This window comes from Amphiura filiformis, chromosome 15 (genome assembly GCF_039555335.1).
Source record: "Amphiura filiformis chromosome 15, Afil_fr2py, whole genome shotgun sequence".
NCBI classification, from domain to species: Eukaryota; Metazoa; Echinodermata; class Ophiuroidea; order Amphilepidida; family Amphiuridae; genus Amphiura; species Amphiura filiformis.
In genome coordinates this window covers 6,971,592-6,990,051 of record NC_092642.1, presented here as the reverse complement: position 1 = coordinate 6,990,051, position 18,460 = coordinate 6,971,592, and positions in this window count along the sequence as shown.

Genomic DNA, 18,460 nt, shown 5'->3' with positions numbered 1-18,460 from the left:
TGGCTTTCTTTACTCAAGGGCTTTAATTTGATATGTAAAATGATGCAGTTTGATGGCAAATTTGAATTCACCTAGGGCCGGGGCCCTAGCCTAGGCTAGCATCTACCATATGATTTTGGGACATTCAGGCGAGCATACTTTTCCTCATAACATTGCCAATTATACTATAGGCCTACATACATGTACATGATTGACCCCTCATTTTTTAAGTTAAATGATTCTCTTTTTAATGAAAGCAATTTTAGATGAATATATATTAAATTTCAAAATTTTATGAACATGCCTATTAACCATGTAAATTAACCGGTAAATTTAGCCCTAGAACTCTGGCCATAGTATCCGTTTTTACTTCCACTAGGGCCAGAGGCACTTACATTGAAAAATTTGTTGGAGATGCTTGAACGATCCAGTACAAAAAATCAATGCTTGATCGAATCAATACAAATGTGTGTCAGGTCACTAATTAACATGATAAAACCCACTTGAGAACACACAATCGCCAGTCATTTCTAAAGATGCATTTATACTCAATCGCTTTTGCAGAAATCTGAATCGCATACGCATGATCAGTGTACTAAATCGCTGTCGATTTGCCTGCTGAGCATGCGCATGAATCGCTGTTTTTCAAAAGCGACACGTAGGCCTATATTGACACCCTCTGTCGGTCAACGTTCTCTAGAATTGCACACATAACTTGTGCAGTTAACGACACTAAAGATTCAGTCTGATGATGAGCAACCCATGGGTATAAACACAGCTTTACACAATGACTAATTTACATAGGCACAAAAGACCGTGTTCATGTACCGTTACTCAGCCAAACATGGCAGAGTAGGTCCCGGATGACGGTACATGATGTTCCTATCTCCTCAACGTTATACCTTTCCAACAAGGAAAGAGATACGAAAAGCGAACGTCTAGGTAAATTACCGACTCACAACACTGGCCACTGCTTTTCAATGAAGTTTCATGACTTCAGACAGTGAGATTATAATTTAGTACGCCCATGGCATGTAAACACTCACCGACTTGTTTCCTCTGAAACTATATTGTTATCTCGTCAAAGAAAATTGATATACACGAAGAAGATGGTTTATAAATGACACATTTTTTTTCTATGTACGCTGACATTGTGCGTGCTTGTTTTCACAACATGTAGGAAATCCCTTGTTAGCTGGGGAGCACTACCAAGGAACATTATAATCAGGATGTGACCATTGCTGATTAGCATGTGTCCAATAAGCCAAATCGGCATTGGAAGTTTGCAATGCATTGTAGGACAGTTTTTGCAGTTTTGGGACACTTTGTCCTTTGACCTTTCAGAAAATTCAGAAATATTGGGTTTTTGTACGTACAAAATATAATCTAAAATGTTTTACAATAATTAAAACAAATATAAAAAATATTAGTATTTTATAAATTAATTATTTAGTATTTTTAATGATCAACATTACGACAATTGAAAGAAAATTAATAATAATTACGTCAATTTTCCCGATATGTCAGAGGTCAAAGTGTCCCAAAACTGCTCTCAAAAACCGGAAGTTAGAATGGCGATTGGGCTTATTGTTAAATTAAAGGCCTATTCAGTGATCTGCTCAACCAGAGTATCATAGCAATTATAAAAATTAAGATTTTGGCACCTTATTAATGTCTTAGATATTAGATGTGCTAACACTGATGTGAGGATATTTCTGAGATTTAGGAAAATTATGCTCTGAGCATGGGCAGCTATGGGCCTATAGGGCAAAGACATGTACACTGATCAATATGCCGTTTAGTTGATAGCCTGAATCCGTCTGGCCTCTAATGGCGGCGCCTTTGGTTTACCCACAATCCTTCATGTGCGTAGATGTTGAAGGACTGGAGGATTTAGTCTATTTGGTTGAAGCAAATTGGGGACCATTTTCTCAGGGGGAAGGGGGTGTCGAGAAAAAAAATTGCTGGCATATAGACTGATTTACCTTTTACTGGCACATGATTGCCACCCCTGGCGCTTTGGATAGAAGACACCCTGACCCCTCCTCCACAAGTGTAACACAAGTCTTTCCAAGCTGTCCCCAGAATTCCTAATACCGGTAAACTAAGCGAACGAAATTTTGATAAATTGAGCGCGTAGCGAGCGAAAATTCAACTGGGATGTACCGGAGTCACCGAGCCAAGGGGCAAAATTCCCAAATCGTCACACTGATCTGCTACTAAAGAACATTATCAGGACAAATGCGCGCGAAACGAGTGAAAAAATTTGCAATTTCAATGCTAAAATTAACACAATGAGGACAATTGTTCTAAATCGTGCTAAAGGAAGATGCATAGGCCTTTACAACTTTTGGTTTATTGCAATTTTGGCATTTTAATATATACTAAATGTTCTAAAATGGGCTTAATAGCCAAAAGGGAGATGCAAATCTTTAATTTTTTGAGCAGGGGAGGGGACTGACTTGCCACCCTGCATAGTCAGTGGCGTAGTTTTCTTTTTTAACATGGGTGAGGTTGGAAAATATTTCTTGAAGTGAATCCAGTACCGTTGGTGACAAAATCAATTTATTGTACAAATGCGCATATTTAAGCTAAACTGGTGACGCATGGTAAAAAAGTGGAATAAGTTCGCGCGAAGCACGCACAAATTGACACTTTTTAGGTTTATATTACCAAATATGAGGTTATTTGGCCAGAAACCCATAATACAGATGTCAGTGTCAACATGTTGGGGTGATATGCAAGAGGAAAGGGCTATTGGAGTTCTGCTATTTGAGACATGACTCAGATTTTGTTGATTTTATTAAATCAAAAATTACTGAGTTTAAAAATATTCATAGTCAATCTCCTGCAAACCCAAACATCATTTGGGACAGTTTGAAATGTGTCATTACAGGCCATTGTATTGAATATACCAGCAGAAAGAAAAAGGAACGAAATCAAGTAAAGTCTAATCTTCTAAAAGAAATTGACAAAGTGAGAAAGGACATTTCTGAATTTTCTAATATCAATAATGATGTTAGTCTTGATGTCTTGGTTGAACGACTTAGTTCTCTGGAAAGTGATTTAAATAATATTATTGATCAAGAGATTGCTGGGCTAGTTGTCAGATCTAGATTAAAGTGGGTTGAGCATGGTGAAAAGAGTACCAGATATTTCTGCAATCTTGAGAAGCGCTCCTCAGAGAAAAAGGTCATCCGGAATCTTATGAAGGAAAACGGTACCATTCAAACTGATCCTGTTAACATTTTGAAAGACCTTCATGGTTTTTATGATGATCTTTATACTTCTCGCTCTACTACAGCATCAGACCAAGCTGCATGTTAAGTACTTTTCTTGATCAGCTTGAAATTCCTCAGCTGTCTGAAGAAAGTAAAGAGAATTTGAATAGACCTGTTACAAAAGCTGAACTGCTTTTGAATTTGAAATATTTGTGCCATAACAAAGCACCAGGTTTAGATGGCCTCCCAGTGGAGTTTTACATCGTCTTTTTTAATGATATTGCTGATATGTTAATTGCATCTTTTAATTTTTCCTTTGAACAAGGCCTTTTGTCTCTTTCCCAAAGAAATGGTGTTGTTACTTTGCTTCCTAAAAAGGACCGTGATCCTATTTTTGTTAAAAATTACCATCCTATTTCCTTATTGACGACTGATTATAAGCTTATTGCAAAGACCATGGCTAATCGTCTCAAACTTGTTCTTCAGGATCTTATTCATGATGATCAAACTGGTTTCATGAAGGGTAGGAATATTGGTTGTAACATTCGTAACATTATTGATTTGATTGAATATTCCGATACGAATGATATCCCAGGGTCTATTGTCTTGTTAGATATAGGCCTAGAAAAGGCTTTCGACAGCGTTGAACACAGTTTCTTATTTCAGGTTTTAAGTCGGTTTAATCTTGGGGATAATTTTATTCAGTGGGTCAAAACTTTTTACAATTGCCGGAAAAGTTATGTTATCAATAATGGTTTTCTCAGCAATCCTATTGACATGTCTCGTGGAATTTTTCAAGGCTGTCCTATTTCACCCTTTTTGTTCCTTTTTGCCATTGAAATTTTGGGTATCGCAGTTCGCAGTAATGAAAAAATAAAAGGTCTTAAAGTGGGTAACATAGAAAAGAAGATTAATTTGCTGGCTGATGATACCACATGTTTCTTACAAGGGATTTAGAATCTTTCCAATTTCTCTTCAACATCCTTGATAAATTTGCTTCCTTTTCAGGTTGCAAAATCAATATGTCAAAATCTGAGGCCATTCATATTGGCAGCTTAAAAGGTTCTGATTTCCATCCCTTTGAAGATATTGGGCTGAAGTGGAAGACAAACACCTTTAAAACCTCAGGTGTTAATTTTTCTCTTAATACACATGCTCTTTTTGAGCTCAACTTTACCCCTAAACTTCATCACATTGAGCAAACACTCAATTGCTGGAGGAGTAGATATTTATCTCTCTTGGGCAAAGTTACAGTTGTAAAATCCCTGTTGTTACCCCAGCTCTTGTATCTCTTTCCTGTTCTTTGTATAAACATTCCAAAAAGCTTTTTCAAGAAACTGAATAGTACGAGGGCTGGTCAATAAGTTCCCGCAACTATGGTGTATCTCCGCTCATGCATGACTTGGATGGCTGTTACTTACGCTAAATTCAAGTTTGTACTTTTGTCTTTCAAAACGAATATGTATTAGCGATGCTGAATGCTTGATTACGTAATGACATTAGCATAAACACAATAGCGTATGGGCACTGCCTGATTTATGGTGAAAAGTAGTCAAGAAAATCTCGCGCCAAATTGAGGTATTGTTACATAATTCCAAATATCTCGAGAATAAAAGTATAGAATCTGGCACGGTTTTTGCAGCTTTATAAACCGATAACATAGGCATGATGCTGGACTCTTTTTAGACATATACCATTTTTATTAAAGAAAAGAAATCGTGTTGAATATCTCCAATTTTGAGTAGGCTTTATCACCCATTGTTCTTTACATAATAAGAGATAGAAAGATTAATCGATGACAAAATTTAACCAATGGTACCTGGTTTGATTGGGTATCTACTGATTATAAAAAAGGTAGGTCCCAGTGGTAATACCATAAACATTTCTTTCTTAATGAACCCTTAATTTCAAAAGGTCTTGTTTTTGTAATTAAAGTAGCACACCATAGAGAGGCTCTGGATTGAATAAGAAATTTGAATTTCGAAAGGTGTGTCTAATTTTAGCATTAGACTTGGTATAGCAATTCACTCACACAGCTACTGTTCCTCAAACCTTGTATTAGTCATATTTTTAGCGCGTTTTTGATGAATTTTTACTTTTTCATACATTTTTTGGTACTTTCAATCATGCATACCATCAACGCATGCGCATATTTCTATTTTTGTTGCAACAAATTCTATTGTCCTGACTATGATCTCTAATACATACCAATACCCATAGTTGGTTTTGTTTTATTTTGGAGATAATTTGGATTCTTTCTTCTGCCGTGTGGGCTCTTTTTCGCGATTTTCACACCATTTTTGCTTGTTGTTATAGGCCTATTTTTGGTGAAGTTCAAAGATGGTCTCTTTCCTCATCTGTTGACGGATACATTTCTTCTTTCACAATTATCAATCGAATATACTCAGATTACCTCATACCAAAAATAAGGCTTGTAAACTGCTTTGGTCCTTACTTCTGCTTCTTTTTATTACACGTTCCTCAAAGCCAATTCAAATTTCTCGCCAATGTTGACAATTGTCAGTGTACATATAGCAATGACTTTATGCAAATGAGATTACGTAATTAAAGGTACTCTGATACTAATTGTTGTGCGTTTTGAAAGACAAAAGTACAAACTTTATTGATCGTAAGTAACAGTCATCTAAGTCATGCATGAGCGGAGATAAATAATGGTTGCGGGATATTATTGACCAACCCTCGTATGTTTTATAAATTCATTTGGAATGGAGGGAATGACAGAGTTAAGAGGGATGTCATGTGTAATGATTATGATAATGGTGGTCTTCGGATGATTGACCTTCTTGTGTTCTCACAGGCTCAAAAATTTGTGTGGGTTAAGCAGCTGCTTGATCCTAATTATTCTAGTTTTTGGAAATCCCTTGAACTTTCTGTTTTATCGATTATACTGTCTTGTTGAAGACAGTTCTCCAGATTGTGTTTTAAATACCCTGTCAAATTGTCAGCTAATTGAGACTATCAAATTATGGTATTTATACAAATGCAAGATGAAGGAAAAATTAAACTGGTCTGATTTCCATCTCCAGGACCCAATTTGGTGGAACAAAGATGTTCGGTTAAAAACAAAAAAGTTTTTCTTTTACCCTACTTAGTTAAAACAATTTAGTTAAAACCTTTGAAGATTTGGTTTTAGAATTTGATATTTCCATTAAAGACAGGAGAAAATACAATTATTTAATGAATGGGATTTATTTGGATTGGTTCCAGAACCCTAAGAACATTCAAAAAACATTTTTGATACTATTTCTGCTTCGCTTTTAGATGCAGAGAAGGTTTCAAAACATGCCTACTCAACTCTTAGGAACCAAGCCACTGTTGAAGCTGAAAACAAATGGGTTGATTGTCTCGATGTGTTTGATGAAATTGAATGGAACTGTGTGCATAGTACTAGCAATTTTAAATGTACTATTGAAACCCAGTTACGATCTTTTTATTTTAAAGTTTTTCATAGGGTAATTTGTACAAATAATTTTCTTCACAGAATTGGTAGGGTGGATTCACCCAATTGTTACTTTTGTAATGAATTGCCCGAAACAATTTTGCATTTATTTTGTGAATGCAAGAATGTGTCTCCCATGTGGGATGCACTATGTTTTTATATCAACAGTGTCACTGGGGATTCTTTTACATTTTCCAAATATGATAAAATGTTTGGTATCAGGGATACCTCAGAACATGACCTTTGTATTAATTTCCTTTTTCTGTGCCTTAAATTTTACATTCATAAGGGCAGATTTAAACAGACTAACCTTAGTTTCAATGCTTTTCTGAATATGGTCAAATTGAAGCAAAAACTTGAGTATAAAATTGCTGAAAGTAAAGGTAAACTGCGGCTCCATTTCAAAAAATGGACCATTGATCTTGAAGCATCTTAAATTGTTGTCCTTTTCTCCAATTATTTTCAAACTGATTATGGCAGAATCAAGATGGGTGTAACCAAGTAATGTGTGCACTTGTTTGACACAAGACTGGTGCTTGTGTTTTGTTTGTAAGAGTGAACGTTCTCTTTGTCCATCGTCTTTGTCCATCGTCTTTGTCTCTTTTGTGATTGTCCTTTGTACCTGTTCTTAAAATTGTTGACTATAATATTATGTTTTAATTCATGATCGTTGGGAACTGGTGGCCCATTATGTATGTTTTTTCTCCCTCCACCAGTTCCAAGAACAGGGAATAAAAAACTTCAAAAAAAAGAAGAAAAAAACATGTTGGGGGTGATTGTATGGACCATTTTGGGGGGGGGGATTTATCCTCCCTTCCCCCTAGGATCATTGGTGTTTATGAAGGGCGTGGTGCGGAGGGGTCATTGGATGTGCACATAATTTTGTCGATCTTGCAAAATCACTAGTTCTTCGTGCACATCATTGTAGCCTTGTATATAGGCCCCATAATACCTATATTACGAACTGAATGTAGTTTTATCCCCCCCTCTCTCTCTCCCCCTCTCTCTCTCTCTCTCGTCTCTTTCTTCCCCTTCTCTCTCCCTTTCGTTCTTCCTTTTTTCCGTTTTTAAGGGATCGCCAGGGGGGTGTCGCACTCCCCCACACCCCCCTATGGCGACGACCCTGTTTCCATATATTATGTCAATTTATATTTTCTTTGTATCTTGTTTTGTTTCAATATTAAATAAATGTAACTAATTGGCTAAAATGACTGAAAAGGCACATTAATATGTTATTTTGCCAATATTTTGCCAAAATTCAATGCACCGTGAATGTTCATGGTAGGCCTACTTTTATTTTGCATGTTTTTGCCTACTTGGTCAAAGTGTTTCTAATATGATGTAATGTATTATATCTACCCGCCCTCTGAATTGCCACAAATCTTTAAGGTTCTTGATAGAACTTTTTAAGGTTCTAAATTTATCCGGCTTAATATTGCTTAGGGTGCGGTATACGGGACAAAATATGGTTCTAAGTTGCACCTTTTTTTCTAAGAGTGTATAGCAAACCAAACAAATGTTATCCGGGCAAACTGATTATCAGATAAATCAATTATTGATTTTGGACTTTTTGCGCTCAATTTGGAGTAATACATAGTTTTTATGGCTAAAAATCATCAAAGACTTCCTGTAACAGTAAATTTGTTATGAACAACATAAATAAAATAAATTATGAACAACATAAATAAAATATTGTTATGCAGGTAAATGATTACGAGATAAACATTAATCGATTTTGGACTTTCACTTTTGCGCTCAAATTGATACACTTTTAATGGCTAAAAATCATCAAAGACTTCGTAAAATATATTCGTATAAAAAGAGGAATTTACAATCTCTAACAGCAATTCCTTGCTATAGTACTTTTTTTGCTCAAATGAATGGACTTGAGTACTTCATATTGGGGTCATTGCAAAAATCCCCCCCCCCCTCTCCAAAAAAGTGCGATATAATATTTTTTAAAAGACCCATAAATACTATATTTTAAGCAACAAAGCAAGACACAACGAGGGTGGCGACCAATTTAGTTTGCTCTTGGCAGAGTATGAAGAGAGACTGTAGACTTTTATGTATGTGTGTTGATCGTGGTTGGGCTTTTTGAAACAGTTTGCATAGCTAATAATGAGCTAACACATTTCAAACATTTCAAACTAGCTCAATAACACATCTGTCAAAATATCAGAAACAAGCCTGTTTCCTGGAGAAAGAGTGATTGGTTAAGAAGCATCATAGTTGGAGAAAGTGTCACCTGTGCGAGGATTTAAGTATTTTGGAGAAAGCAGCACCATTTCTGCGCGAGGATTTTATACGCAAAGGATAAATGCATTGTGTAACAGTGGGCTTCGCTGAACAGTGATTTTTCGCAGAACAAGTGAACAACGATATATACATCAACCGTCGAGAACATTACAACAGAACCAAGAAGAAGACTTCCGGTTAAGTAGTGATAATTAAAAAGTGTGATTGTATTGTTTGTGTACATGTACATGTGTCAATCATATTTTACTTTCTATTAAAGGGCAGGTCTATTGCAAAAATAAGTTTATCTCTATTCGAAGAGAATAATTATTACATTATAAGTTGATACTTGTTGCAATTTTTTTGTGCGTATTTCTCCTGAAAAGGGACAAATTGTGTGGGTAAAGTTCAGCCTCGTACGTGTTCTTCCCCGTTTGAAGTGTACATGTTCTCCCCCGTTTGGCTGATGACGTAGGTAAATGAAGCGGACACTATACCCTGCTCCCATCATACAATCACAATCACTTTGACAAGTTTGACATTAGCAACAATGAGTAGTACTATCATTTACCATAACAATGCTGCATAACAATATGCACACTTTTGTTCTCATTTCGGGAACAAAGCCAACACAGTATTGTTATATGCGTTTGCTTTGTAATATTTCATCCAACTGAAACTATAATAACTACATGAGTTTGTGGTCTTAACACGGTTTATATGCTAGTCTCAGATGAAATTCTAAGCTCAAATTATGTATTTATTTTAAGGCATAATATTTCTCATGATATTGATATACACTTGAATTGTAATATCACAATTTACTAATATATAAAAAAAGAACCGGCTGATTTTATCCATAGGTATAAAAACCATTAAATTTGCCATACTTTTTAGAGTTTTTTTTCTGTGAACAACAACAGTATACGTTCTGTCCATTGAGAGCGTTTATAGTCCCTTTTCTCACAGCGGGCACATCTCATTTCATGACGTCACCTTTTTTCTAGGCCAAATCTGTCTCGTTCGAAGGAACTCACAGCTTAAGTTGTTTTTTGCGGAATATCAATTTTAGACGTCTTATTTTCTCAAAAAAGGAGTCATGTTCATTGTCCTTATAATATTAGCTTGCAATGACACGATGTTGTCCGAGCAATAGACCTGCCCTTTAAAGACTTAGATTTTGTTAACTCAATCAAACAGCGTATTATTGTTGTGCATTCGTGTGCACGCCTAAGGAATGACATTTCACTGAATGGGCCTTTAGATACACTAGCACCATATGCCCGTACTCATGACAGTACACATTCATTGAACATTCGGTATGCAGTAGCGTAGCCAGCGGGAGGGGCAGACTTCGTCCCATTTTTTTTTTTGGAAGCTCGAAGACATACAGTCTCTATGTATTGTATGATGCAACTGTAATTTTTTTCGTCTGTGCCCCGAAATTTTACCCCCGGACCAAAAAGCTGGCTACGCCCCTGTCGGTAGGCTATTTATTTCAATTTGAATTTGCTATAATTTGGCATGCTTTGCTATTTGTCCATTATGACCTTTGACCTCGAATGATTCCACTCACCAAGTTGAACCCCAATTTAACAAAGTTTAAATTTTGACCTTTGACCTTCGACCTCCAATTTCAACCAAATGATCTCCCAAAATTATGAGTTTGGCCAAGTTTAAGGCTAAGCGGTCAAAGTTTAGTATTCGACCTTTGACCGCCGCATTTCCCTCATATGAAGGATTCCACTCACCAAGTTTAAGCCCGATCGGACCAAGTTTAAAAATATGCGACTTGCTGGAGTCTGGTTTATGAAACAACACATCTGTCAATAAAAAGGATCAGTGCAGAAAGAAGCATGTTTCCTGGTGCAAGAGATTGATTGGTAAAAGATACATCATAGTAGGTATGTCACAGTGGCTGCACAATAATTCTGCTACACTGTGCATGCAAGCATAACAGTGAATTGAAAAGGGCGCGCTTCAAATTTGGCCAATTTTAGAAAACATCCATGTCGATAAATGAATTTCTTCATATGCTTCATTTATCCAAATTGTTTAAATTTTTAATATATGATGTGTGAAGCCTTTCCGAGGCTAACATCGGGTCCTCAAAAATTAAAAATTGTTTTGTTTAAGAGCTACTGCCTGTTTTTATAGATTTTTGAAGATCGCTCATAAATCAGTAAATATAGGCCTATTGAAGTAAAGGAACTACCACCATTTAGCTGAAATACTAATCTTTCTTAGCATGTAAATTAATTCCGTCGACAACAAATGAAACACTTCCCTAAAACCAGTTGAAGCAAAACATTAATCAATGTTTTTTAGGGAGTAATTTTCCAAACCACAATAGCTCTAAGCCATTGTGTGTGTCCAAGGCCATACTATTTTTGTATACGCGGTACAGTAAAATTGCTGTTCACTTTACCGATTGTCCTCCCATGTTAATCCAGATGACAAAATGTTAATTTAAAGACTTATTGCAAATGAATTTTAATTTTTACTTTTCGGACTTGGCTTTGAGTAATGGTGACACATACCATGTTTACAGTAAAAATGAAAATTATATTCTAGACACCGTCAAAATGTCAAACTTTTTATTTTTTTGTATTGTTTTTAAATAATTAACTGCAGTTCATTTATTCAACCTCATAACAGGATCATACTTAAAAAAATTATGATGAATGAACAGACGTTCATTAAATATTGAAAAAAACCTAAAATTACTCATGCCTAATTTGTATAATAATAGCATAAATACATAATTAGCTGTAATTACCTAATTTGCATAAATAATTACTTTTTGTGTATTTTTTGTTATCAATTGAAAGAACGTTGTATACATATGTGTGCAAAAAAAACCGCACCTTTATATCATGTACGGTTTTCTATTGACATCAATTTTGCATATTAATTAGCTGAACTTAGTCATTTTTGAGATTTATTTTTTCTGCAGATTGGCCGAAATTGCTAAAATAGTATATTTGGTTAATTTATTATGATTATTCAATGATAGATTTTTTAATTTTGTTTTCTGTAACGAAGTCAGGAAAGATAGGCATTTAACATGTGATATACCTTCAAAATCTCGAAATGTGCCAATTTTGTCATTACAGCCATTTGTGGCAGGATTTCATTCCATCTACGAGCATCTTTAAATTGACACTACATCACAATGCATTGACCGATTTCAATTCTGTTTTTTGATTTTTGATGCTTTAATAAAGCTCAATAATGTAGGAACATTAAATAACGTGTTTCTGCTGCGATTATTTTTGAGGTGATATGCCTAATCATAGTTGGAGAAAGTGTCATCTGTGCGAGGATTTAAGTATTTGGAGAAAGCAGCACCATCTCTGCGCGAGGAATTTATACACAAAGACCTATGACCTTTGACCTCTGATTTTATCCGAATATAGCTAGCTTACAATACTCCTCGAATTTCTCGATCTCCAGTGTGGATTTGGCGAGAATCGGATCAAAACTGACGGAGCCCTTTACGCACATACATAACCACTTACAAAATTAGCCACATTATAGTAAGACTAGAACCATATGCCCGTATAAGCCTAGATGGCGTTAAAAAAGACCGCCAACCGCTAAATTTGGATATCCAACTAGATTACCCCACAGGGCAACAAAGAACCACTAACGGCGAAATATGTATACATTCAAGAAGCTTAACTATATATTACCCCCGATAGAGGGCAGGGCTTGACGAATGAGGGAAATTATGGGGTAAAAGTTTGAAAAAGTAGAATATATATTCTATCATTCTATGGTGTCAAGGACACTTGGCTTTCTTGCCCTGCGGGGTCCTTTTATATTGAAACTCGAGTGTTTAGTCGTCGTATGGGAGTCTCTGGCCTCGGGCCTACCGGCCCTGCGGTCTTGCAGTTTTTCATTGATACTGGGGACCCAGTATGTATCAACTATCACACTATAAAATAGTACACATTTTTGGTAGTACACATTTTTGATGAAAATATTAGTGGTGTCAAATGAAAGGAAAAAATGTAAAAAAATATTATAAAAATAATTTCCCCACCTCATATAAAGACCTGGGCCAATTTTGGGTCATTTCATATCTTGAAATGCCAAGAAGGTATGACCCACTCAGTCTTGTCAAATGAAAAAGAAAAATGTAAAGAAAAAATAAATAAATAAAAATATCCCCCGTCCAGGGGGTGGTACTCCTCATATGACCCGGGTCAATATTCCTTTAAAACCAGGGTCGTCTGAAATGTTTGACGTGTATACTGCTTTCAAATAAATCGGTAATTACTAATAATTGTTTGGTTATCAAAAACTTCCTTCATCCAATGGAATTTGGGGAGCTGCACAGAGAATTGAACAGAAAGTGCGGATAGGTCTGCTCCTGGTTCGACTGCAACTGTTGATGCAATCTGATTGTGATAATTCACCATGGCAGCGAAATTACAGCGCTTTGAATATTTCAAGATCTGGAAAATGGCGCTATATAGATCCGAAATTATTTATTATTATTATTATTATTATTATTATTATTATTATTATTATTATTATTATTATTATTTATACTAGCAAATTATACTAGTAATAATACTGCAGTACTGCCAAAGCCCCATGGTTCAGCTATGGTACGGTAACCGATATAGTTAAAACACTTTCTATTCGAAAAGCACCGTAACCCCATGGACCTCAAAAACAATACTAAGGCCTGCAAGTTCACGGGTAATCACGATAGAGCAGATAGAGGTACGTGCCTGGTTTCACCACAGATCCTGGTTCAGACTAGAGTTTGTATAAAGGGTATTTATTCACTATTATAAATAATTACATGTATTATCATCACGATAGCGGCATAAAAATATCGTTTGTAGGTTAGAAGGTGATCACAACCCAGTTCATTGTTTCGTCCAACATGGCAACTTCATTTTCGCAATTTGGTGATTTCAGGATGGAGTTACTTCTTCAAGGCAAATGTCGAATCCGCATTATTCGAATCATAACATTTTTCACTTTGATGAGTGTGTTTCATCTGCAGCATGTGCAGTGTGTGGAATCAGGTAGGTCTATAATTATGCAAAGATGCCAAAATAGTGCTGTATCAGATTTGTCCCTTTGGAGAAAGATGTACGTAAAAGTTGTCTCCTTCCTGCACGATTGTTTATAATGTCTATTGAAGTTTTGGCTTGGAAAATAAGACAGGATCTTGAGTCTGACAGGCACTCTACAGTAAAGAACACCACTTGAAAAAGTGCCAAGCACTAAGTTTCTAGGTCCTCAAATTTATCAGAATATCACTTGGAATGAGCACATTGATAATATCGTTAAAACGTCGGTAATTAAAACACTTCCTCCCACATTAAGGGCTGGGGTATGAACGTTTGGACAGTATTTATTTTGGGACATTAGAGCACATCAGACATATCGAATTGCATTCTGAATACGAAGAATGTCATTCTGATATCAAATAATTTTGATTTTTGAAATTCGCAATTTAATACACATTTTATGGCAAATCATTAAAATTGATATTTTTGATATTTAACAGTACTTGAAGTAAACTTTATAAATCTGATGATTTATACTTAAAGTGTATGTGGGTGGGATGAAAAGCCGACGATCAATTGAAAATTTGGACCTTTCGTATTGAAGATATGGATTTTTTTCCCAAAACACCAAAAAAACATTAGGTCTTTTTGGGAAAAAATCCATATCTTCAATATGAAAGGTCAAAATTTTCAATTGACCGTCGGCTTTTCCTCCCTGCTACATACACTTTAAGAATATATCATTAGATTTATATAATTTACTTCGAGGACTGTTATATATCAAAATTTGAAAAATATCAAATTTTTATAATTTGTCATAAAATTTGTATTATATTGTGATTGTCAAAAAATGAAAATTATTTGATATCAGAAAGAGATGCTTCGTATTCAGAATGCAATTCGATAGGTCTGAGGTGCTCTCATGTCCCACAAAAAATACTGTCGAAACGCAATAAACGCTCATTTTAGATCCCTTAAGCGTTGTATACAATTGTATATTGCTTATCGTATTTAGCTTAGGGATGTGCACAGTGCACGTTCATCATATTTAAGGATCTTTTTTTTTTAATACAAAGAGGGCACTTCGTGTTTTGGCGTTGGAAGTGAGTATAGAAGTAGCACTAATGCTATAAATCAGATATAATACTTTAAGTGTCAGGGACATGTTTACATTTGAACTTGGTATATAATGTACAAACATGATATGAACTTTTACCGAGTGTCTTTGAAATAAAACGCTAAAAAAGGCTTTATAGGAAAACGGAAACGCTTAAAGGGAGTCTTCGGCAATCACAACATTATGCCTTATACATGTATGTAAAAAAAATAAATATTAAGCACGAATCTCGTGGTTTTATATTTAAAAAACTCACGTCATTTTTAAGAAAAGGTGAACACTGATGGCGGTATTTATCTTAAATCGTGTTTTTTATCTTTACAAGGGGTAGACGGTATAATGGCATTAAAACATCAGAAAACGTGTAACAAATGCTAAAAGCAAGGAAATTTTCAAAAAACTTTTTATCATGAAATGTTAGGAATAACTTATTATTTGGCTAAATTAATTAAAAATATATGTAAATATCGCCCTCAATTTGCACACAAATAAACAGTTTATAGAATAAAAAATACCATAAAAAAGCAGAAAAAGATGAATAAGTTAAAAAAGAAATAAAAATTTGTGTTTAAAAGAGCTAGAAATATGTGTAAATATTAGTGTGATAGTTGTTGGTATTGCCCAGGTCCAGAATTAAACATTTTATGACTACACAGTAAACGAAATAAAAAAATCTCCTGTAGGACTACACATTACAACAAAGAAAAGACTCCACATTATGGTCTATGAATATACATTAAATTATATAACCTCTATAATAGGCTCATGACGTGTGGCCAACAATTACCATAAAATTGAACAAACAATATACCGGTGAGCTGATTGAGATGACTAAGGATGTTCACCTCACCAGGCTTCTACAAACCCTGCTCCAGAACAGAAGGTTCTTTGTTGAACTAGGAGGGAAGCGAAGCCGATGGCGCAGACATCGAAACGGACTCCCCCAAGGAAGTGTCCTAGCTCCTCTGCTATACAACATCTATACTAACGACCAGCCAGTTGACAGCCAAACCAAGCGGTTTATATATGCAGATGACTTGTGCGTAACCAGCCAGAGTACCAGCTTTGAGGTGATCGAAGACACTCTGACAGATACACTGACTGGACTAGGAGAGTACTACGACGAGAATCAACTGCGCGCAAACCCAGGGAAGACCCAGGTATGTGCCTTCCACCTTATCAACAAGGAAGCCAAGAGACAGTTGAACATCACCTGGTCTGGTACCAAGCTCCCTTTCTGCCCTAATCCAGTGTACCTGGGGGTCACACTAGATCGATGCCTATCCTACAAGGCCCACGTAGAGAAGACCAAGGCCAAGGTCAGCACACGCAACAACATCTTGCGCAAACTTGCCAACACCAGATGGGGTGCTAGCCCAGATACCATCAGCCCCTGATCAGATCAACAGCACTGGCTTTGAGTTTCTCCACCGCGGAATACGCATGCCCTGCTTGGGAGAGATCATCACATGCTAGGAAGCTGGACTCTGCACTCAACGCAAGCTGCCGCTCCATCACAGGATGTCTAAGGCCTACCAACATGGACAAGGTCTACCTCTTGGCAGGTATCGCACCACCTGACATCCGGAGAGCTGTGGCAAGCAAAGAGGAACGCCGTAAACAGACCACGGACGTAAGACGCCCCCTCTTCAACCACACACCACCAACCAGACGGCTGAAGTCAAGGAAAAGCTTCATCACAAGTACCCGCCCTCTGCAAACAACATCATCAGAGGCTCGCACCCAGATGTGGAAAGAAAGGCTTTCATCTGAAGCAGTCACCACTGAGATGGGGATTCAACCCACAGAATCACTACCTCCAGGAGCAAACGAAGTCTGGGCAAACTGGAGATGCCTTAACCGCCTCCGAACCGGTGTTGGACGTTGCAAGGATACCCTTCACAAATGGGGATACATCAGTGGCCCGACCATGTGTGATTGTGGACAAGAGCCACAGACGATGCAGCATCTGCTGGAATGCCCGCTTTTGGAAGATCCTGTGACGACAGACGATCTGGCGCAATTTTCTCAACGGGCACAAAAGTGTGTTTCTCAGTGGATAAGTACAGTTTGATGTAAGGACACGAAAGAAGAAGAAGACCGGTGAGCTACTCCTGATAATAATAATAATGATATGTGTGACCGAATATCAGACAAAAACTGACCTGCGAGTAAAAAATATGTCAACCTCATTGAAGGTGAATCAGTCCGCAGGGTGCTTTCAGTGCCTTTGAAACTAATTAACTTAATTTGACCCTCGTAACTTAAACAAAACAAAATTGGGGGTGTGGACGACCCATCGCAAACAAAATTCCCCGAAATAACGTAAACTGTTAAAGTTTTAAGCCTTACAAATTCGCCAAACTGCCTAATTTATTACAGATAGTTCAAGATGCCAACCTGAATTTTTCATTCACTATGGACTACAATAGCCTCACCCCAATGGCAAAGTTCAATAACTTCAATTAAACAATTAAAGTGCAAGTTGCCTCAAGTTTCAGAGTATATGTTTTTGTACCCAAATTTTCAAAGGTCATTCAATGATTGTGCAATTGTATTGGGGTTAAAAACTGTGCCTTGATAGATGAGCATGTTGTTGTTCCTAGTGATTAGTGTCTGAATTTAATCACAGTTGACGCACCAGGAAAATTATAGAACGCAGATCACTTAATTACAGTGTAGCTTGCGAACAAGGTCATATCTGAGACAATACTAATGTATGTTCCCTAGGGATCACACAATGACAACATTTTAACTCGGTCATAGAAATTCACCCTAAAATGATAATAATAGGTTTAATTGGTCACATAATACGCCATTTAATGAATAGAGCGGATGGAATTGGCGAGAATTGGGTACTCACGGAAAACCATACCCTTTAATGAAAACAACAGGAAGAGTTAGTGGCGTACGTGCAATGGGCTACATGTCCTAGACATAGAGAGTAAATCATAAACAACCAAATGTCACTGAGGCAATCAACTTCACACAGTCATGGCACATGACATGACACTAGTGGGGTGTTAGGGGCTGTGCAATAGTTGTCTGTCCCCGGGTGGGCAAATTTCAAAACGGCATGCCAAAAGAACTTGCATCCTCTCTCGCCCTGCCAAAAATTAACCCCTCATCTCGGTCTGCCACCCCCTCACATGTCCTGATTTGCAAATATAATTGGTCGATTGGTCGAGTTATATAAGGCTAACATAAAACCGAATAAAAACAGTCGGCTCTCAACACGCGATATACAAAATTCCCGCGCCAAAATTGTCTAAGTGCAATGACATAATGGTTATTTGTGCTCAATTGTCGTCAACCTTCGTTTTATTACTTGGACGTCATACGTCATTGCACTCGACAATTTCGGGGCCCGGAAATTATGAATATCGCGCGTTGAGCGACGGGTGTTTTT